Here is a 24,194-nt window from a genome sequence, read left to right as displayed (position 1 = left end):
TGTTGTTTGGCACATTGTAGGCATTTGATCAGTGCTTATTGATTGGCTATTGAATGGCAGAGATGTAGTCTCAATATAGGCATGGGGAATGCATGGAGGCAGATAGATAGCAGAGTTTTGGGGAACAGAAAAATTAGTGTATCTGGTTGGTCCAAAACTTGAGTATGTGAAAGGAGAATAATGGGAAGCATAACTGGAAAAGGTTGGTTGGTGTTTTAAGTACTAACCTAAGTGTTCTGTCTTTTATCCTAGAGATAGTAGGGAGTCACTGAAACTTTTTGAGTAATATCCTCAGACTAGCTTCCTTTGGTAGATTATTTTGGTAGCTGTGTGAAGGGTGGAAGGATGAGATTGGAGGTAGGGAAGGCAATTAGAAGTCTAATGTAAAAGTCCAAGTCAGAGGTGATGGGGGTCTTAACAAGAGAGTTGTTAGTGTGAATGGAGAGAAGGGATATTAACATGAACAGAACTTGGCAGGTGATTGATGGGGGTAAGGGAGAAAGGAGAATCAAAGATGAGTTAAATTTTGATGTTTGAGCGACCAGCATGGTGGTATTCTCAACAGATACAGGGAAGTGAGGAAGAAGGGCGAGTTCAAGGAGCGGAGTTCAGTTTTGAATTTGGTACAGGTGAACTTCAGGTGTCTGATGGATATGCAATAAGAGACATAAAATGGACTGCTGGGGATATGGTCCTAGAGCTCAGATAAAAGGTTAGGGCCCAGTGTAGTGATATGATAGCCATTTGAATAGAGATGGTAATCGAACCCAGAAAAATAAGAATACTAAAAAGACAGAAATGTAGAAAGAGAGAAAAGAAGGGGCTGAAGAACAGACAGCTGGGAGACATCCATACTTAGAAAGTGGAAGAAGATAAACCAATGAAAGGGACTTGGAGAGAAATGGTTAAATAAGTCCAGGAGAGAGCAATATCACAAAGCCAAGGGAAGAGACTGTGGGAGAGGAGTGGTCAGCAACTGTCCATGCAGAAAGATCAAGAAGGAGAGGAAGCCCAAGAAGGGGAAAATAAATGAATTTAACAGTTGACAGATCAGTTCTAGCCTTCCATTGAGAGGTTGGTTTGGAGGCCAGGCTGTAATCAAGACAAATCTCAGCATCTTGAAGAAACTGCAGAATGATTAGGTTTGGAAAACTTATCCACTATTCTTTTTTCTGTTCCATTTTTGTAATAAAGACTAATGGGAGGGGAGGGGTTAGGTTTGAATAATTATTATAAATTACTTATACTGGTTTCTTAGTATGTAACACAATATATAGACTTAGTTTTCTTCTATACTATGTTGCTCGCCACTGAGAAGAGGTGCCTACTGTGAGAAGACCAAAGTTCTAGTGCTGGCATCACCACTAATTAGCTATGTGGCCTTAGATGGGTGAGTCACTTGCTAATAAGGAATCTTAAGTTTCTTCTAAATTTCTAAAATGACATTTCTGGGTGATCTTATGATACCGACTGGAGAAACTTTGATGTAGTGAAAAATAGAAAACATCAATGAGAACTTTTTAAAAAGTAAATCCTACTGGCCCATACTGGCTACTGTAGCGATGTTCAGCACAAAATGTATAACCTTAATTGACAACATATATTCCAGAAATTAATCTGAGTTAAAATGAAGGAGTGCTTTCCGAAACCTTAAAGCACTATATAAATGTTAACTATTCAATTAAATTGAATCTGGAAATAAAGACCTTGCCTTTGCTTATTATGAAAGGAAACTAGAAAATATCCTTGTTAGTAGAATTTTACTAAAATTGTCTACTTGGTCAGAAGATTTATGCTGAGTTACAAAAATCAGAAGTATTTGTTCACTGCAAGAGCTAGCAGTCAAGCTTAGCATTCATTCTTATTACAATGATTTTCATTTGTCTTTATCTTTCATTGAGTTTAATAACTTTCTGTGTTGTGCAGATCTTCATTTTGTCTGTTTGGTGGCATGTTCAGAGTTATCTTCATTACCTTAAGCCTTCAAGGCAGGTAGAATGGGCATTTGGGATACTATTCATCTTGGCTTTCACCAGCTTTTTAGTATTCAGGTATTGATGCAAATGCACCTCTTGGCTTTTTGCTGTTTTATTGTTTGTTTGAATGGTTTTGCCTTGAACATATGTAGTGGGAAAGCTAGATTAAGAAGTTCTTTTCTTGTTCCGTACTTACCATGACGATGGTGGAGCTGGGGCAAGCCTTAGGGTAGACACAGAGCACCGTAGTCCCAATCAAATATTCTTTCTGTAGCAAGTCCCTTGAATCTAAATTCAGAACTGCTCCAAAATACATGGCTAGTCCCTTCTTCTCATTACCTATTTTTGGCAAACAGCTGCTGTGGGTGATTGCATGTGAAAGGGAAACAGATGTGTGTGCTCAGCCATAGCAGCTGTTTACTGAGAGCATGTTATGTTGTAGCAGCCCATTGGAAATGCTGACTGTATGCGAGCACAGCCTCATGCTGCCAGCTTGGTCTCCTACACAGAAAGGGCTGAAATGAAGTGTTCTTGACATATGGAAACAAGGAGGTGTGCTATTGTCCTATTCTTTCAGTTTTCTCTTCTTCCTATGTGAATTTGAAAGCAATAGTGTTGAGGCGTAAGGGTTCTGGGACCCCAAAATGGCGACACACGAGTCCTGCACAAATGAATTCAATTCAAGCCTTCTTTCAACCAAAGAAAAACAAAGTTTATTAAAGATATTGGGTAGACATTTAAGGATTCTGAATATTTGTATTGCCAGATCAAGTGGGAAGATTCAAAGAGAGTTCAAGGGGATTCCCAGACACTATGTCCTGTCAATATAACCAACATGTGTCATAGGCAGGATTTGAACCAAGTCTTCCTGATGCTTAGTGCTCAGTCCATGAATCAATGCTACCTTGCTCTAGAAATATTAATTGAATTTAATTCCTCTTTATAGAGGAGATTGGTGTTTTTAGTTTCTCATTTACTCTAGTGGTATCAAAAACAGGCACCATTAATCCAAACATCTAGATCCCTGCTGGCTGCATATTGACTTAATTTTTTAAAGCATTTTATCTTTCTTTTACTGTATTTTTATATATTTTGTTTGCATATTTCTCAATTATATTTTAATCTGGTTGGAGCCACACTTGGGAGGCTTGTGAACCATGTGAAGTCAGCAGGCCATGTGTTTGTCACCTCTGCTTACAATGTATGGGGAGGAGGAAAAGGAAAAGGGCAAATTGGAGTTACTACTTGAAATTTGATGATTCGATGGTTTTTTGAATATCATTTCAAAATGGATGCAAGAACAGTGACCTTTTTGCTTCTTTTTACCCTTTCTCCTGTTTTGTGTGACTTTACTTTTAAATTCTAGCAATGTCACCCATTAGTCCATTAACAAATAAATGTATAATTAAAAAAAGAAGATGGACTGGCCATGTGACCAGAGCAAGGGATAACTGATAAATAATACAGATGCCCTATTGTTAGCTTTGCCATATGAAGAAAAGTGTGGGATAGGGCTGGCACGTTGAGGGGACTTCTTGTGGCAAACTTATGGGAGAATCACATAATAAGAGGCATGGGAAGGTTGTATTTTGTATTGTCTGAGAAAATGTTTGTGTTGACAAAGTCATAGATACATTTTAATAATGAATTAATCCTATGCTTCCCATGTCTCAATGGATCTAGGATTTCATTCATGTGACTTTATCCTCCATTACTACAGGCCACAACCCATCCACATGCCCTCCTAATCCAGTATAATTCTTGTCTTCCTTCTCTCTTAGATTCTGTACAGATGATCTCCCTCCACCCTATGTCTATAATTTGAAAAGGGTATCATTTAGGGTAAATATTCTTTGCATAACAAGTCATGGCTAAAGAGACACATGCCTTTTGAGTGGTGGTCTTTTCCCCATCTGAAGAATATGCTTTAGCTGGTGGCTCTACTATGGAACTTGTCACCTTTCCATACTCTAGCTCTTTGTCTCTCAACACAGAGCTCCTGGGGAAAAGGAGGCAGACTACTTCTGGTCACTTATTGCTAGAATGATCTACCCAGGTTCTTTTCTTTCTCAGCTCACTTGGGTAAGGGTGGGGAGAGCTATGGATAAATAAAAAGTGACCCAATCCAGGCTATTCCAAGGAGTTCAAAGACTGGACTGACTCATTGATGTGGACCTTAGTTTCTTTGTTCCAGTTAATAGTAAGGACACAGTTAGCATCTCCAAAGTTCTCCTGAGCAGAGCCAAACTGCTCATTCCCTAGAATTGATTTGAAAATGGTTAGCTTTTTTTTTTATCTCTCTATTAGTGATTTAAGAATTTAGGATGTAGTTGGGAACATAAGCTATTATTGTACTGTACTTGGATACTATATTTGGCTATCCAAAAATACCACTATCTTTGTCAGAAAAACATTATGTTGAAAACTAATGCTTAATTTTATAATTCTCTTCCAGTGAATGTACTATGTTAATTTTATAAGGAAAGTTCTCCATTTTGAGAAGATCCTGTTTTTCATTCTAAATAGTGATTATGGTGTAAAGGCCAGAGATAAATTCTAAGACTATTAATTCTTTTTATATGTACATGATGTCTTTCATCCAGGAAGCAAAAAAGACCTCCTGTTAAAAGCAGCAAAGCAAAAATGGATCCGTACAAGAAGCTTGTGAAGTTGATAAAACTGCAGTTATTTAATTGAAATTATAATTCAGATGATAAAACCCATAGCAATGTTACTAAAAGGTGCGTGCTTCTGTGGGTGATGTTAGTTACCTGTGGTGCTTATGAGAGATGACAAATAAGTCAGTTTTTATACCTGTGGAAAAGATGGGAAGAAATATTCCTCTAAATCTCCCTATCTACTTTCAACCCTGATTTTATGGTTGAAGGATCTCCGTTCTCATTCATTCCTAATCAAAAAGCTCATATTGATGAGATGTGCTGAACTGTGTGAATGAAGGGTAAACTATTTTACTTACTTCTTATTTATAAGCTCTCAATGGCACCATTCTTCTGAAGAGCTCAGGTTCTCTAATTGGGACTAGAAACCGTGGAATAAGGAAAAAGACGGTGCAGATAAGAGAATAGAGAGATAGAAGAAACATCCGAAGGGAGCAGACAGGACTTGACATCATTGTACGGTGTCTTGATTCTGCATTGGTGTTAAGGGGAAGGAAGGTAAAAACCTGTAGACAGGTCAAGTACTTGCCTCTCCTTTGACAGAGCTCATAGAGACCATTGTGTTGTGCAGCCTTGATTTTCATATCTGCCTCTTCTGTGTTCCTTCCTTTTGATGTGATAATTAACGCCTGCTCAGCTATGAGAACTAACATGCTTACTAAACCTCTTACTGGACTCAGGCCAGAAACTGAAAGTTGAAATTTACTGACGCCAAACCTCTAAACAATTCTTTCTGGTTAACTTTCATGAAAATGAAGTAGAACACAGGGGCACGTATTCCAAATAGAAGTGCGAGAGCATACATATCACATACTCACATATGTTCTGGCACTTATGTATTCCATATGTTTATGTATTATGTCTCTCTATATATACAGATACAGAAACACACACATGTAGATAGATATATCTATAGCTGGCATATCTAGATATAGCTGTAAATACAGTGGTGCAGTATATAGAGGGCTGGGCTTGTACTCATCTTCCTGAGTTCAAATCTGGCCTCAGACACTTACTAGCTGTGTGACCCTGGGCAAGCCACTTACCCCTGTTTGCTCCAGTTTCCTTGCCTTTAATACAAGCCGGAGAAGGAAATGGCAAACAACCCCAGTATCTTTGCCAAGAAAATCCCAAATGGGTCATGGAGAGTTGAACATGACTGAAAAATAACTCAACAACAACAACAAAGAGATATAGATATCTATCCCCAGAGTGGGCTAACTTGGAAGTGCTTTGTAATTTTACTATGCAGTTGAGTAAGTTTGGAGGTGAGTTCTTATATTTTTTTCCTCAAAAGAGAGAGAGAAATTTTAATGTATACTATAAATATAATCCCTCTGCCTAATGATGTTTTTGTATAGATGAAACAGCTTCTTGCTATTAAACAGCTTACTTAGAGAAAGGGGAAGCATTAACAATGATAAATGGGACCTCCAGGAAGCTCATTAATGGTAATATCATAAATAGTGGGACTGCTGATATGATTTAACATCAAATAAACCATTTGGAGGGATGATGAGGATGCCCTGCAGCTAAGAGCAAATGAATCTTGAGGAAAACATTTGATAAAACTATTGCCTTTTGTACTGTCAATAGACTAATACTTTACTCCTTACTTTCACATTCTGTATAAAAGCAGGCCTGTATTAATTTATTATCAATAATAATGATTAATTATGTATTTGTATGTATATGATGATTATTAAACAATAATAATAACTGACATATAGCATTTTTAAATTTGAAGAGTATTTTACATCTGTTGAGTTTCATAACAATCCAGATTGAATGAGTAATACCTTCTTTTATAGTTGATTAAATAGAGGTTACCTGTAATCACTCATTGTGGTAATCTTAGGCAAAATTTGAACCCCAATATTCCTGTCTTCAAGTCTATCACTCTTATTGACAACATACACTGTGCTCCTTCCTTAATACCCAGGTAATAGCTTATATTTTCCTAGGAACTGATGATGAAGAAATATTGTTTTAAATATCTCAAAACCTAAGGAATAGTCATTTCTCTTTCTGTGTTGTTGGATGAAGAATCAATATTTGAAGTACAAATGGCTCCTTAAAAAGCCTTCCCTAATTTTATACTGGCCTTCCCCCACATCTAGACTGTTTTCCTTTCTGACTCCCATCTCTTACAGTTCCCATTTTTTTTGAAGCATAGCTCTAGCACCTCTTGATTGACAAGACCTTTTATAATCTCCTTAGTTGTTAGAGCTCCCTACTTCTTTAAAATCACTTTGAAATGTTTTATTTTATTTTGGTTTTGGTCTTGGCTTTCAAGTAGTCCTGTGATTCTTTAATTACCTCTCTTTGTTTTATTTTCCAGGTTAGTTCTTTTTACTATGAGATACCTCACTACTCTTCAATTTTTTTCAGCCTTTTGACTTTATTGTGATATTTTTGATGTCTCACGAAGTTGTTAGCTTCTATTTAGTCCATTCTAAATTTCAGGGAGTTATTTTCTTGAGTAAGAGGGTTTCTTTTTTTGGTACCTTTTGTTCCAAATTATTTTCTTTTAATATGTATATTCCATAGCTCTCATTTCTTTTTCTTCTGTTACTCTTAATTGGTTTTTAGAATAATTTTTGCTCTTTTAAAAAAAATGCTTTCAGAAATTCTAATTGCACTTGTGTCCAAACTGCATTTTTTTATTTGTGTCTATGCTTGTAGATATTTTGGAGTCATTTTCTTCTTCTGAGTTTGTGTTTTTGAGCATTCCTATTACTACAGTAGCTCTTTATTATGCAATCTTAACACTATGCCTCTGTGCTATATTAGAGTATAATAACTATTATTACATTTTCATGATTAATCAGGATTGTCCCTTACCATTAATTATTGTGCTATTTTGTAATACAGTGATGCCCTGAAAGATGATTTAGGTGTGCTGATCTGCTTGTCACTACACTAAATGGCCCCAGATACTTGTGAATTTTTAAATTTGTGTCTGCTTTTTATACTTTTTTCTATCTTACTTGTTATCATAGTCAAGTCATTTATTGTTGTCTTTAAGGCTGACATGTCTCTCCTTTGTTTCTAATTTTTACTTTTAATCTTCTATGGACTAGGAAGCATGGTAACCAAGTTTGTTGCCATTGTGTCTAAAAATAAGAGTAAATAGGTTTACTTTCCTGGGGATTCAATTGCCCTTCATCAGAACTTGAGATAGAATCCATTTAACTTTTTATTGTTTTGTGTTTCCTGTTTTTAAAAGGAGGCTAATAATTCTTGCCAATTGGTAGTTGATGAGATGTTTCCCCTTCCCCTACCCCTTAAATCCCTTTGAGGAGCTAAATAAGGTAGAACATAGGTTTGAAAATCACCTACATAACGAAAGCACAGGTGAGAAAATATATTTATAACAAAGGATTCATCTATAAAGATATCTTTTCTATTTACTTTATTTTTCATTTATAGAATAAAACAAGCATTTCCAAAACAGTATAATTTTAAAAAAGATGATTGCACATGAAATAACAAGTCTACTATGTATAACTTGCTGTTCCTTTTAAATATGTAACAAAGTTATCATGTAAAATTTCTTTTTTTTTTCTTCCCTCCCCCATACCTGCCCTAGAGATGGTCACCAGTAGACTCAAATAGGGGTGTGTGTGTGTGTGTGTGTGTGTTGTATGTATTACATACAATACATATATATGTATATATATACATGTAAATTAATCTGAACATCTACTTATGAGTTCTTTCTCTGGAAGAAGATAGTGTCTTTCTTCAGATGTCCTTTATGGTTAATTTGGATATTTATAATAATCAAAATAACTTATTCTCTCAAAGTCATTCTTTTTTTTTTTGGAGGGCAGTTGGGGTTAAGTGACTTGCCCAAGGTCACATGGCTAGTTTTTGTGTTAAGTGTTTGAGGCCGGATTTGAACTCAGGTCCTCCTGACTCCAGGGCCTACACTCTATTTACTGTGCCACGTAGCCACCCCCAAAGTCATTCTTAAAACAATACTGCTGTTACTGTATACATTATTCTCTTGATTCTGATCATTTCACTTCATTATTTTTTTGCAAGTCTTTCCATGTTTTTCTAAGATCATTGAGTTCGTTTCCTTTTTTTTAAATGCTTTATTAACTTCTGATTTACATCATTCGTTTCCGCCAGATTTTGAGTTACAAATTTTCTCCCTGTTTTTCCCCTACCCACCGCCCCCAAAATAGCAGTCCCACAGGGTATCCCCTCCTCCAATCTGCTCTCTCCCATATTTTCTTCCACACCCCTTTCGACTTTTCCAGTGGATCTCTATGCCTCAGTGCCTGTATAACTTATTTCCTAATTACATGTAAGATAGTATTAATAATAGTATATACATATGTGTATATATATATACACATACATACACACACACACATATATATATATATATTTGAATATTTGATTTTAAAACTTTCAATTCCAGATTCATTCCCTTCCTTCCTTCTCACCCACCCTTACTGGGAAGATAAGCAGTTCAGTATAGGTTGTACATGTGTGGCTAATGCAAAACAATAACATAATATATATATTGTAAAGGACTGACTCTATTTCCCTCCCTCCTATCCCACCTCCCACTTGTTCTATTCTCTACTTTGATCCTGTCCCTTTTCAAAAGTGGGTGCTTCCAACTTCCCTCCCCCTCCAGCCTGCCCTCCCTTCCATCATACCCTCTCTCATCCCCTTCTCCCCCTACTCTCCTGGAGGGTGAGATACCCTATTTATTGTGTATTTCATTCCCTCCTCAAGTCAAATTCAATGGGAATAAGGTTGACCCATTCTCTTTTGACTTCCTATTCTTCCCCTCCATTGTAACCATTTTCCCTTGCCTCTTCTATATGAGATAGTTTACCCCATTCTGTCTCTCCCCATCTCCTCTCATATTCCTCTCACCTTTTAATTTCACCTTTTAAGTATCATCCCTTCCTATTAAATTGGTCCTGTGCCCTCTATCTATGTACACCTGTAAACATATATACACACATTCACATATGTATTCATATGCCCATATACCCTCATATATAGACATATATATATATATATATATATATATATATATATTTCTAATCCCTTCAACTACTGAGAAAAGTGTCATAAGTTACAATTATTGTTTTTCCATGTAGGAATGTTAATAGTTCAACTTGGATAAGTTCCTTATGATTTCTTTTCCCTGTTTACCTTTTGATGCTTCTCTTGCTTCTTGTATCTGAATGTCAAATTTTCTATTCAACTCTGGTTTTTTCAGCAAGAATGCTTGAAAGTCCTCTATTCCACTGAATGACCATATTTTCCCCTGAAACATGATACTCAGTTTTGCTGGGTAGGTGACTCTTGGTTTTAATCCCAGCTCCTTTGCCCTCCGGAATATCGTATTCCAAGCCCTTCGATCCCTCAGTGTAGAAGCTGCCAGATCCTGGGTTATGCTGATTGTGTTTCCACAATATTCAAATTGTTTCTTCCTGGCTGCTTGTAATATTCTCTCCTTCATCTGGGAATTCTGGAACCTGGCTATAATATTCCTAGGAGTTTTCTTTTTGGGATCTTTTTCAGGAGGTGATGGGTGGATTCTTTCAACCTCTATTTTGCCCTCTGGTTCTAAAACATCAGGGCAGTTTTCTTTGAGAACTTCCCAGAGGATGATTTCTAGGTTCTTACTTTCGTCATGGCTTTCAGGTAGTCCAATAATTTTTAAATGATCTCTCCTGGATCTATTTTCCAGGTCAGTGGTTTTCCCCATGAGATATTTCACATTGCCTTCTATTCTTTCATTTGTTTGGATATATTTAACAGCATCTTGATTTCTCATAAAGTCATTAGCTTCCATTTGCTCCGATCTAATTCTGAAGCAATGATTCTCCTCATTGAGCTTTTGAGATTCTTTTTCCATCTGGCAAATTTGGCTTTTTAAGGCATTCTTCTCCTCATTGCCTTTTTGAGCCTCTTTTGCCATTTGAGTCAGTCTGTTTTTTTAAGGTATTATTTTCCTCAGTCAGGTTGTTGACTCTCACTTCATAATTTTCTTGCATCATTCTCATTTCTCTTCCCAGTTTTTCCTCCACTTCTCTTATGTGCTTCTTAAGGTCCTCTATGGCCTGTAACCAGCTTGTATTTTCCTTTGAAGCTTTTGGTGCAGGAGTTCTGACTTCACTGTCTTCCTCCTGTTCCATGCTTTGCTCCTTTTTGTCCCCAAAATAGGAGTATAATGTTGGAATCTTCTGTCTGCTTTGTTTCCTTTGCCTGGTCATGTTGCCCCTCAGTCACTTGACCCCTGGGCTTTTTGCCACAGTAGGACGCTGCCACCAGACAGGGGAGCTTTTATCCCAAATGCTGGGGTTTTCTCAGCTGTTGGAGGTATTAGATGGGTGTCCTCTCTGAGGTCTCCACATGCTCTGGCAAGCTGGACACACACCCCAGAACCTCCACCCTAGACTGCAATCCAGATCCAAGAAGGTTAAAGCAATAGAGATAACCCCTCAGACTGGTGCTTGGCCTACACTCTGCAGGCCAGGAGCTGAAGCTGCCATGTGGCGCTGTCTGGCTGTGCCAGCATCTAAGCAGCTTCTTGCCCCGGGGGGCAAAAGCCACGCACTCCCACTTACTGGGTCCCAAAGTCCAGACTGCACTGACCTCTCACTTTGTCCTTTGCATCTGTGTGTTGATAAATCTGGAAATGGCCACAGCTGCTGCTGATCTGGAGTCCCTCTGACTGGCTGATCAGGCCTGCCTTGGGGCTAAAGCCTTGTCTTGGGGCTGGGCTTGGCTGCTTTGCTGGAGGATTCCTGAAGGCCTGTCGGGCTGTCCTCAGTGGGAGGTTAGCTTCTCTGTGTCATTTTGTGGGTTCTGCAGCTCCAAAGTTTGTTTAGAGTCCCCTTTTTACATGGATTGGGCGAGGTGGAAGCCGGAGCCTCGGGAAGGTCGTGCTTCTACTTCACCATCTTGGCTCTGCCCTGAGTCCATTGTTTCTTAAAGCACATTTTTCATCATAATCATATATGACAACTTGTTCAGTCATTTTATCACAATCCTATACCACAGCTTAATTCAACCATTTCCCAACTGATGGACATTCCTGCAATTTCCAGTTCTTTACCACCACAAAGAGAGTTGCTATAAACATTTTAGAACATCTAAGTTCTTTTCTTTTTTCCCTAATCATCTTTGGAAATAGACCTAGTAGTGGTATTGCTGAAGTCAAAAGGTATAGGTAGTTTATTAACTCTTTGGGCATAATTCCAGATTGCTCTCCAAAATGGTTGGTTCAGTTCACAATTCCAGCAACAATGAATTAGTGTCCCAATTTTTCCACATCCCTTCCAACATTTTTGTTTTCCCCTTCAATCATTTTAGCCAATCTTGTAGATATAAAATATCTTTTTGAAAATGATGTCTTTTCTTTCAGGTAGGCACCTGGATTTGGAACTGAAAGCTATCTTGCCCAACCTTCTAAATTTGCAAAAGAGGAACCTGTGACCCAGAGAGGTGACTTGCCCAGGGCCTTAGTTTCCTTCTTTGTAAAATAAAGGGATCAGATTAGGTAACCTCTACAGACTCTTCTAGCTCTTAATCTATGCTCTTAGGAGTTTTTATTCTGTGTATCAGTGCATGTGTATGTATCCAAAAGCACAAAGATAGCTATTATGACTCCGGGTTGGGCTCACTGGATTAATAGTGGTAAAGTGTCTCTATTAGAACACTAAAAGAACACAACTCCCCAGAACGTCCTTTGATCGGATGTTGTTTATTCACTGACCAAGCTCAATTGGTCATGCTTGTGCATCCCGATCCGCCTGTCCTTGCTCAGTTCTGCAGAGGAATAGGGTCCAGTCAATGCTTGAAAAGCAGATCACTGATGCTGTCTAAAAGAAATGCAGAACCACCCAACTGCCATAAATCTGCTCGTAATGGCCAAATCACATTTTGTGGAGCCTGTTAAACAACAGGCTTATAGAGAGTTACAAGTTCCTCCTTGATAGTAATCTAAGGGCTAATCTCTGTTTGTCTTCCTTTTGATATAATACTACAGGAGCAAGCTGTTGCTTTTTGATAAAAAAAAAATAAAAACAATTTTCTAATCTAAAGCTTGAGCTAGGGGTATAAAATGGCTTTTCTTTAGACAGATGTGTTTCTCTGCTATATAAACATAATGTGTTACCTTGCAAATGATGTAAATTGTAAATTAGCATTCTTTTGGAATTTGAAATGAATACTCATAGCTGATTATTCGGAGTTGATTAGTTAAATTTGGGGAAACATACAGAAAATTCTCATAGCCTATATGGTGAAACCTTACCAGTCCAGAACCCTTGGGGAAAGAAATCATTTTTAGATCATTGAGGTTTCTAGGTAATTGAGGGTTTAACCCTTTCAGAATCAAATTATGAGTGAAAGTTTTGTTCAAAGAACTATCTTGGATGTTATTCCTGTTGAAGTTTGTCATCTCATAAATTTGGATATTCCTTCTAACAGTACAGATCAGAAGTTATCCCCAGGGGTGGGTAGGTGGTGCAGTGAACAGAGTTCTGGCCTTGGAGTCAGGAGAATCTGAATTCAAATCTGGCCTCAGACACAAGTCACTTTGTGTCTTTTTTTTGCGTGCTCTCCTCCCACAAAAAGATAAAAAAAAATTTATTTCCTGTCTGTCTACTCTTTATTATTCTTATCTTTATCCCCCCCATAAATCCACTGGAAGAGCCTTGTGCCTAGGGGCCTTCCTTGCACTCACTTGCATAGATTGTTGCCTAGGTTATGTTTTAACTCTTATCATGAGAAAGACTAATCATCTTTTTAATCATTTAATACAGCTAACATTTATATGATGCTAACTATGTGTCAGGCACTGTGCTTAAACTGTTTGCAATTATTATCTCATTTGATCCTTACAGTAACCCTGGGAGGTAGGTGCTATTATTATCCCCATTTTACAGAGGAGGAAACTTGAGGTAAACAGGGTAAAGGACTTATCCAACTTCACACAGCTAGTAAGTGCCTGAAGCCTGTTTTGAACTCAGGTTTTCCCAATTTCAGGCCCAGCCCTCTATCCACTATGGCACCAGCTGCCTTTCAAAAATAAAATATATTGTTCCATGGCATTTCCGCCATTGTGACCTTCTGAGGTCTGGAATAATCTAGGAGATTCCTGGGTGTGTAGGGGATGATAACATCACCTACCTCACTAGGTTCTTAGGAGGGTCAAATGAGATAACATCTGTAAAGCATTTTGCAAACCTTAAAACACTATTTAAGGCCTAGCTGCCTTTTTTTTTTTCTTGGTGGTGTCCTAGGGTAGTGGTGGGGAACTTGCTGCCTCAAGGACACATGCTGGCACTTGAGGTCCTCAAGTTAAGACCTTTGACTGAATCCAAATTTCACAGAACAAACCCTGTTAATAAAAGGATTTTTTCTGTAAAACTTGGACTCAGACAAAAGGCCACACTCAAGGGGCTGGAAGGCCATATGTGGCCTCAAGGCCACAGGTTCCCCACCCCTGCCTAAGGAATGATTTTTATTTCTTCCCTTTCTATCACTTGTGGCTTCTCTCCAGTGTTTCTTGTTTCCCTACCTCACTGAGAAAAAAAATCAAGTTTCATAATTTCTCTCCTAGCTTCTTGTCCTTGAAATAAGCACACAGCCCTCTTGAGGTTTTTAAAGGGTTTTGAGCAAACAACAATACAAAATGGTGTGTGTTTTTCCTTCATCTATTACTCCACAGAGAGAGACTGAGGCTAGATGGGTGATAAGAGTGTCTTTGAATACACAAAGGAATAAAGTAAGCTGCCTGGTTCTGGCTTCAATTTACATTTTAAGAGAAATCCTGATGTGAATATTTAGTAATTTTATCTCATGCCCTGGGGTAGTGGCTTTGAGAAGAGGAGCAAAATGGGGTTCTGGGTGGTTGTAAGAAACTGAATTGTTGTCTGGGGAATGTTGTTGATGAATACTGGGGCACATGTTGCATAGGAGACTTACCTTTCTTTGTTTCTTTCTCTCCTCCTCTCACTACTACCACTGTGGTTACTGCAGATCCCATGGAGAGCTGACTCTAGACCAACTGAGGCTAGGTGAGGAACAAAGGAATAGATGAGTGGGAGAGAGTGAAGGTCAGGCAGCCGTGAATGAGAAGAGAATGGGAAGGGAAGGGAAACTATAGGCAGCCATGGGGAGCAAGGAGGTGGTAGGTGAGTCATGCTTCCTATGTGCTAGGCACTGAAGATAGAAAACTGATTAGACATGGCTACTTGCCTTTGCTAAGCTTACCTTCTAATGGAGGATGTGACATATCTATATCATCATTTTTACAGGCAAAGATTAATTATGTCCACTCATGGTTTACTGAAGGCAGAGGTGAAGTCTAAATTAAAGCCAGTATATCAGAAAAAGGGGAGAAAGATGAACATCAAAGAGCTCTTTATTTCATTCAGACATCTGAGGTGTCTACTGCCTTGTAAGCCAGAGAACATGGAATTATATGATATGCTACATGCCCTTCTTGTTGTATTGCTCTCTTGACTCTTTTCATTCAATCAGATGTTTTTCTTTATAGATTTGTGATTCTGTGGTCTTCTAAATAGGAGAGTAGACCTTTAACTGCCCTAAGAGTCCATGGGAGGGAGATTGAGATTACCTGTTAGTAAGCTTTTGAACTGAAGGTTTACAGTGCCCTAGAATTACTTCTACATATGAGATCCATAACTCTATTCAGCCAATCTAAATCCAACCCTAGGTACCTGACTAACTAGAGATGTCAACCAATGCCAGCATTTATGCACATGGTATAGTAAATCTGAGAGTAATCCAAGGGTGTCTGAGGGCACTATCATCCTCCCAATCACTCAGGCTCTTAACCAAGAGATCATTCTCAGCTACTCATTCTCTTAATTTCTTCTCACCTCCCCACCAATGTCTGATCTGTCATACAAGGCCTGTTGATTTCACATTTTTAACACTTCATATATTGCCACTTCTCTGACACTGATACCACCATGATTCAGGGTCTCATCACCTCAAACGTGGACTATTGTAACATCCTACCATTGATGACTGTGTCACATTCTCCTTCCCCACTGCAATTTATCTTCTATTCAGTTGCCAAAGTAATCTTTCTACAATGCAGGTCTGACTATGTCTCTCTCTCTCTCACACCCACACACACACACACACACCCACACACACACACACACACCACCCTCCCCCACTTCAGTAAACTTCAAGGGCTCACTTTGGCTTCTGAGATCTCATACAGAATCCTCTGGCATTCAAAGGCCATCATAATGGGTCACTTGAGTAATATGGTGGTAGAGCAATCATTTTCTATGATCTCCGTGGCCTCTTAGAACTCTCTCCAAAACAGAAATTATGCACCAAAGATAAAGCTACTTCAGCTATCTTCATGATCTAGGATACCCAGAATTCAAAAGAAAGTTTTAAAAAAGCCATTTACTCACCCTAACTCCACTAAGAACCTCCTATGTCACCTCCCATGCTGCTACTGGCAGCAAGTCTTCATTAGCAGACCCGAGGGTGACAACAACACAGGCTTACAACAAAACCAATCCCTACAGCATGGTTCCCCTCCTCCTTTCCAATCCTGTGGAAACTGTGGCTCCAGGTTGCAGAAATTTTCTTGGGCCATGACAGCCAACTTAGCTGCAACCCTTCACAAATAAAAGTCTACCAGGGGCTGCAGTCTGGAAGCACCAATGCTGCAAAGCTGTGAACTGCCAGTGCTCAGCCAGAGACCTGAGGAAAAGAAAGAGGGGGCTGGGTCACCAGCACAGGATACTGTGCATGTCAAGGACTGTGCAGCATGCCACCAAGTCTAAGAGAAAGAGCACAGGACTGAACTGGGGCTAGTTCGGATCACCCAAAAGTTAGTTTGAACAGAGACCTAGGCTGGTGATGCCCAGCACGCAATGCTTTGAGATCGAACTTTCAAGGAGACCATAATCAGAGGGGGAGTCAAAGAAGTGAGTTATCAGGAAAATAAAGGATTGAGAGTAGCAAAGATCTCAGGAAGAAAAAAAGCTAAGACCTTGAACATAAGCAGATAAATCAACAAGAAAAACAGTAACCACAGAAGGAAATGTGGCCTCCAGATTTAGTAAATAAGTATGAATAAATACTGCAAAATAAAGGAAAATGATCCAATCCTTGGAAGACGTGAAACCACAACACGTTATTCCTCAGTGGCTCAAAAGAGAAATGGGAATTATGAGAGCAGAATTTATGGCCTGCACTGCAAAAATAATGAGCAGAATGTAAAAATGAATTGACTGTGTCATCAAAGAAACAAAAGAGAGAACAATAGATTGGGAATTAAAGGACACTCTGGAAGAAAAGGAGCCTTAGAAGCCATCTGGTCTACTCTCTCATTTTACAGATGAGGAAATTTAGTGACTTGCCTCAGGGTCACACAGACTGAATCTCAGATTCAAAATTTGAACCCGGATCCTCTGGCTCCAGAACCAGTGCTCATTCCATTCTACCATATTGACTTAAAAGTGCACATTCCTTTCTAGGTACAGCAAGTAAGGACCAGTCCCAGTTATTAGCAAAGCTCATAATTCTGAGATTCCTAACCCCCCTAAAAAAAAACCCTACTAAATGCATTGTATCATTTGTTCACTTCAAAAGATACACATCTCCAGACTCCTAGTAAAGCAGACGTTGCTTGGAGGATTGTTTATATTTAGAGAGAGAAAAATAAAAGAGTTGTGACTGGCATGGAACAGTCTCATTTGGTTCAGTTTGGGTTTGTTATCAGTTGCCTTTTACATGAGCAATTGGGTGAGCACAGTCATTTGCTCTACCTTCTGTGGCTATAAAACCTTCCCCAAATCCCCCAAGACTGGTCTTTCCTGTGGGAGGTGTGGGAGACTTTAAGCTGGTTAAATTGAGTCTGAAAGCAAACCTCAGGTATATATAAATAAGGTAGAAGTTATTTAAAAACCCTACCCAGGTTACATATTAACTTCATTTGGGACCCAGAATGAGCCCATGATTTTTTTTTTAAATGGTTGCTGCATTATACCCTTTTACCCCCTCAGCTGAGGAAAGGAAAATAACCCCAGCAATTTGATGGTATTCTTTAATAATGTTCTTTCAGTTACCATCTCTGCATGCAAAATTGAATCTAGCTGTCAGAGATGGAGATGTAATTGCAATAATTCCATAATTGTACTATTTGAAACTCTGCAGTCAAGGCAGAGGGCTGGAAAGGGGATATGAAAGGAGGAGAGGGGATCAGAGTTATAGAAGGTGTTGGCTCCTAAACAATTTATTTTTAGCTCTATGTATTCTATTTGTTCCTCTCAATCTCCTGCCTCATTTGAGGGATCAGAAGAAAAAAAAGAGAACAGGACTTTTCCCCCCCAGCAAACTACAGTAATTCCATTTTATATGTAAATGAATAGAGATATTGCTCTATGTGAGTAAATATCTGTGTGCACTAAAGCAATTAATTGCCACCTTCTGTTTACAGTCTGTCTGTCATTATTGTTGTGATGTTTTGGTTTGGGGCTGCCCTAGAGATTAGGCCAATAAATTGTAGGGTTTTTTCCTAGGTAGCAAATGTGAACTGCCTCTTCCTCATTAAAGTATTTTTCTTTCAGTCATTTAATGGCTTTGGGAGTTCACTTAGGCAGAAAGTAACTTTCAGCTCAGAATCTTTAATCCTGCTGCTGCTTGATCCAATTTGTATATTGTCTAGGTGCCCTAGTACTTGATTCCTTTCTGAAAATCTAATTAATCAATTTGTACTTTAAAAATATCAACCCCCATTCTAAGTCAGAAAATCCCATTTTTGTCCAGGTTGGGGGCTGAGCTCTTTCCAGAGAGACATTAATTTGGAAGTTTTAATAGCAGAAGCAAAAATCTGGCTGACTTCCAGGTAACTCGATGTTCATTTTCATCTCTGTGGAATGATGGGTCGAATCTAGGAACATTCAGGCTTCTCTAATAAAAATTCAAAGCAGAACTGAAAGTAACAGGATACAAGAAGATTTTCTGCTGCTGAACTTTTTGTTAATCCCACAATGAGAGTGAAAGCATAGTCCCACTGGTGCCTGATTTCTGTGTGTGTCACCTAAAACTGCTAAATGACAACCAAGAAGCCATTTAGGCCTAGAGACTATAGAACAACTTTAGATTTTGATGTTAATCGTTTAACAAATATTTGAACTTATTCTGCAAAGGACTTGATTACTTATGCGTGAAGATAGAGCTATGGATCCACCATCAGCATTTCATGTGCTTTTACTTTCAATCCCCCCAGCTTGGTTATGACTTTGTCCTAAACCTAAACCATTTGTTTCTACTTACCCCTTACATCCCTCTTCCTGACTAGTGATATGTCTGAATTTGTGGAAATAACCAAAGGAAAGGGAGGAGAGATAGGGAATAAGGGAGGAGTGAAATACATGGCCATGGAACAGAGTTACTTTCCATTGAAGTTAATTGGTCCATCAAAGGATAGACAAAGTCTTTTGCTTGGGTCTCATTTGTATCTTTTTTTTTTTTGCATTTTGGAGGGGGAAGGCAGGGCAGGTTTAAGTGACTTGCCCAAAGTCACATAGCTAGTGTGATCACATGACTGAGGCCAAACTTGAACTCAGGTCGTCCTGACTCCAGGGCTCGTGTTCTTTTCACTGCGCTATCTAGCTGCCCCCTCATTTGTATCTTTTGCAAACCAACTAGAACAGGGACTAGGGACTCTGGGTATAGGATTAAAATCTTATTGGGCTAGGTGACTTTTGGGATTCTTTTTCTAACTCTTATCATTGTATGATTTCAGATTGAATAGTGAAGTGATGCTCATTTACACTTGTATGGGTGCTAATCCTTAATCCTTAGGGTTTCTAATCATAAAATAGCTACCATTGTAGGAAGCTTTCAGAGAAAGTCAATATTCATTTTCAAATCTGATGCCTGGACCCAAGGTATGCACACATTTAGCCAACAATCTGGTATGTGTCAGTTACTATTAAATGGTTATGAGAAACAGAAATTACTTGTAAATCATGGCACTCTGGAGTGCTTTGCCTCCCTACAAAAAAAAAATGGGCCCTATCTAAACATTGTAAAGTATTAGGAACAGGAGGTTCTGGGTTTTCTTAATTTCTATTTTCAGTTTATTCATGATCTCTGACTGCAGTTTATGTATAATAGACATTCACTATGTTCTCAATAGATGATAGTGATTTGGTGGTTAGGTGACTAGAGAAGTACTTGGAGGCTTTTCTTGTACAAAGTTTTAACAGAAATTTAAAAAAGATAAGTAGAGAAGTAAAGGAATTCTCTCCACTTAGTTGTCGATTAAGACTCAGTCACAATCAAACAACGAAGAGAAAACCACATGGGGTTGTATGTTTTGTATTTTAACTATTCCTTCAAGTGATTTATCTCATCATTATTTTCAAAAAAATGATGATGATTTTTTTGTTTACCTTCTCTGCTCATCCAGGAGCGGAGGAGGCCTCTAACAGGACCTCTGGGCTCAGAATAGGAGGCCGGAGGTGCCTGAGGATTCTTGTCTTCTCACAAGACTCGTGCTTTTTGATGGGTTAGTTTTAGTGTTTGCAGTTAGGAAACAAGAGTAAGAGGGAAGGCATAGTGGGAATCATTAACCTTGCTATCCAAGTCATTAAGTCACAAATAAATTGCTGAGCCACAATTATAACCTTATTGTGATCCAGCAGTTAAACTGCACCTTATACAAGACCTGAAGGTAGCACTAGGCTGTAATTATTATCTGTTTTACAAAATTTTAGAATTCTTGTAATTCCCTTATTCCTCAGGCTATCTTGTCCTTTTTCCCCCCTTATATTTGCTCATTAGGTAAGCAGAGAAAAGGAAAAGTGAAATTCAGAGCAGTCAGTTTTATGATATTCTAGGATAAGAGTAGATTGTGAAAACTTTTGATATAACTTCTGCTAGGTTTATGATTGGAATTATACTTTACTAATTCCCCTCCCTCTCAAAAAATTGTAATTAAAATCTGCCTATTTTTTTCTTTCACTGGAAAGATTTGTCATATAATTTTACACATGTAAGTTTCTAAGAGGTTTTCCTCAACAGGGAATAGTGGATAGGTAGCTGACTTCAGAGTAAGAAAGAGCTGGGGTTCAAGTTCTTATTTAACATCTATTGGCTGTGTAGGGAAAGTTACTTAACCTCTCAGTGCCCCCAGGCAGCTCTCTTAAGAATTAGTAGCTGCTAATCTGAATTGAGGAAATTCCTTAGGCTAGGGATTAAACTTTTTCTGCTGGGGGGGGCTTCTCTTTTTGCCAGAGAAATTTTTACAAGATCTCAGATATATAGGTATATAAAATAGGTATACAAATCAAACATTCACGGATAATAAGTCATAAAGAAATTTATTTTAAAACAATTCTTTATTAAAGATGAAAGCAAATTTGGATGTGCTTGTTTATTTTTATAAAAGAATTAAATCTTGGCAGAATATTTGGTACTGCAGGATTTAGAGCATCTTTAATGTTTCTCAGAGTTGATTGATAATTTTATAATTGTCAATGCTGTGTTCAGAACCAAGGCTGCAATGAAGTTGCTAGATGCCACATAGGCAAGCGCTGCCAGAAGCACTTCCGATTCATTATATGTTTGATTTTGAATTAATTTTTGGTTGTGTGTTCAGAAATGTTTTACTGTTGCCAAAGTTTTCTTGACCCCATGTAGCGGCAAGCACCCCAAGGGTCCTCAGGGTTTGCTGCCAACACAGGTTCTTGGATCTGCTTTGATAAAGGAAAGCGACTCAAAATGGGTTAACAAGCTTACTTTAATCAGTCAAACATGTATCATTTACCTAGTTCAGGGGAAAGAGGTCAGCACCCTGAACTTGAGAATATACAGACAGAATTATCAAGACAGAAACAGATCAAGTAGACAGATTTCAAACTGTCCAATCATTACATCCATACCAAATCAACATCTGGGTTTCAACATCTGGGTTTTTCAAAGCCAGGGGCCTCTGGACAACGGCTTCCCAGAATCCATATCAAATCACAGAACACTTCTCAAAGTGAGCCCCAAAACAAAGCTATACATCAGGGCTTATATAGCCTTTTCCTGGCTCAGAGAATGTAGCAACCTTTATTGACCCACTGGCCAATCAAGAAGTATCTACTGAAAAACAAGCCTCCCACCCCAGGCTCCAGGTGCACTTTAGCCTAGGGGCAGGGATGATCTTTAAAATTTCCATTTCCATTACACCCCACCAGTACAAGACCCTATATGAGTTGCCACACATAGTTAAAGAAGCATTGCCTTAGACTAGTGAAATCACAGGTCCCTAAAAAATCCTTAGCAAGTTTCTTTTGGATCAGATAAGACTTCTCAAATAGAGAAATAGGAAGGGCATAGGGGAGGGAGAAAGAGAACAAGACACATGGGAACAAGACACGAAAGAATTCACACCTGAATATATTGGGAATTTCTCTCCCTCTCCCGTCTCCCTCTCTCCCTCTTTTATTTAGGAATGCTTTGTAAACCATTTTACTACAAGTTTACTGACAAGTCATACTTCGTGTATCTTTTGTTTCCAATTCTTCATTTTTTAATGATACGATATCATGAGAGGTTTTTTTAAAAAAAAAAAAAGCAGAAAATGCTTTTGGATGTCTTAAAAGGCTTTCTTTTGTAAAACAGAAATCTTGAGTCGATTCATATTTAGAAGAAAAGAATTTGGAAATCGATATTCACTGTCACTATGCTCATTAAAAAGAACCATCAGAAATTCATTATATTCTAAAGTTGATTTGTAAAGCATCAATATTCCTCAGTATTTAGTCTCTCTGTTAAAATCTTAATAGGAGCCATGTTTAGAATTTGAAAAGTTAACCCTTTTTTTAAGCACCTAAAATATTTTATTTTGATTTGAAGTCTTTAGTGCGATTAATTTGCCATGTTGCTTTCTTTAATTTCTTTTATAATGCTGATTTTAATGAACTGAACTGAGATTAGTAGTCAGTTAATAAAAAAATCCTTTATTAAGCACCTCCTCTATACCAGACATTGAAGATACAAGGACAAAGAATGAAACACTCTAATCACAAGAGATGAGTCTAATAGGTGAGGTAGATATTTAGATAAATGTAAACAGCACAACTATAAAGTTAATATAATAAAGCTGAAGTAGCTAAATACAAGGTGATTTAGAAGGTAAGGCCACTAGCATTTGGGTGGAATGGGTGGAGGTCAAGAAAGGTTTCAGGCAGAAGAAAATGCTTGGGCTGTGTCCAAAGGGAGGAAAGGAACACTATGTGGTAGAAGAAATGAGGAAATGCATGCCAGGCATGGGGAGTGGTTAGTACAAAGGCTAGGAGATGAGAGATGAAGTGTAAATATGTAGATCAAAGAAAAAGTCAGGTTATCTGGATTACATATTTTAGGAGTGGGACTGATATGTCCAGTAAAGCTGAAAAGATGAATTGGGACCTGGTTGTGAAGGTCTTTAAAAGGTACATAGAAGAATTTATATTCTATCCTAGAAGCAATAGGAAGAAGCTGGAGTTGATTGAGTAGGAGAATCTCATAGTCAGGTCAGTACTAAGAGAAAATTACTTTAGGAGCCATGTGTAGAATGGGCTCTAGTTGGGAGAGCCTGGACATAGGGAGTCCAATTAGAGATATATTGTGAAGATAGAAATGGCAAGATATGGTTAACTGATTGTATATGTGGCATGAGGGAGAGTGAGGAATCCAGGATAATATGAAAATTATTAACCTGGGAGATTGGAAGGTAGTGCCTTGAATGAATAGCAAAGTGTGAAAGAAGAAAAAGAGTTTTTTTGGGGAGGAAATAATGAGTATATATGTGTATGTGTATATGTATTTGTGTTATTGTCATTCGGTTGTGTCCAAATGTAGGACAAGAGCTTGAAGGAAGAGTAGGATTTAGTGAAAGTTTTATTTTTTTTAAAGATAGAGACTTGGCCATCTTTGAAAGTGTTAGGGAAGGAGCCAGTAGATAGATTCTGAGGATAAGAGAGAAGGGGGGCAGTGGGGTTGATAATTTAGTCTGGAGTAGAGATTCTTGGAGATTACTTGAGGGGTTGGAAGCAAATACACATTTAGAGGGTTGACCTAGGCAAGAAGAAGAGCTGCCTCTTTGTTACAGACTGAGGGAAAGCAAGAGAGTGGAAAATTATGTCAAAGGGTTTTGAAATGAAGAGAATGGAAAAGATTGAGCTCATGTCTAGTGTCCTCAATTTTCTCACTCAAATAAGAGGCAAAGTCCTCAGCTGAGATATTATAGTAGAAATCAATGCTTTAAAAAGTTACAAAAAATGTTTAATTTTTTTAAAAATCCAGATATGTGCAAATATAAGTTCAAAGATTAAGTGTCAGCATGAATGGATGAAAGAGTGTTTATTACACAACTACTATGTGCTTAAGCACTGTGCTGGGATTATAAATGGAAAAGTAAGATAGTTCCTGCCCTCAAGGAGCTCACCTTCTAATAGGAGTAGAAAACTCATATAGAAAAGGTCATTTTCAAAAAAGATGATGGTCCTTAGGG

The 24,194-nt window shown here is 38.2% G+C and overlaps 1 protein-coding gene and 1 long non-coding RNA gene across 2 annotated transcripts in view; one reads left to right on the top strand and one right to left on the bottom strand.

Moving 5' to 3' along the window:
- The window catches only part of LOC138167405 (uncharacterized), a 69,094-nt gene extending 65,555 nt beyond the window's left edge, over positions 1 to 3,539 (bottom strand). Inside the window, exon 1 of the long non-coding RNA XR_011169877.1 lies at positions 2,173 to 3,539. This is a non-coding gene — a long non-coding RNA (uncharacterized lncRNA). The remainder of the gene's footprint in view (positions 1 to 2,172) is intronic.
- Positions 1 to 24,194, top strand: part of OXCT1 (3-oxoacid CoA-transferase 1) — a 179,456-nt gene that overhangs the window by 102,892 nt on the left and 52,370 nt on the right. The window lies entirely within an intron of this gene.

The sequence above is a fragment of the Petaurus breviceps genome, unplaced genomic scaffold (genome assembly GCF_028583685.1).
Source record: "Petaurus breviceps papuanus isolate PSGF00001 unplaced genomic scaffold, PetGlider_PUasm1.0 229, whole genome shotgun sequence".
Taxonomy (NCBI): Eukaryota; Metazoa; Chordata; class Mammalia; order Diprotodontia; family Petauridae; genus Petaurus; species Petaurus breviceps.
Note: the sequence above shows the minus strand (reverse complement) of the source record. Positions and strands in the feature narration are given on the sequence as shown.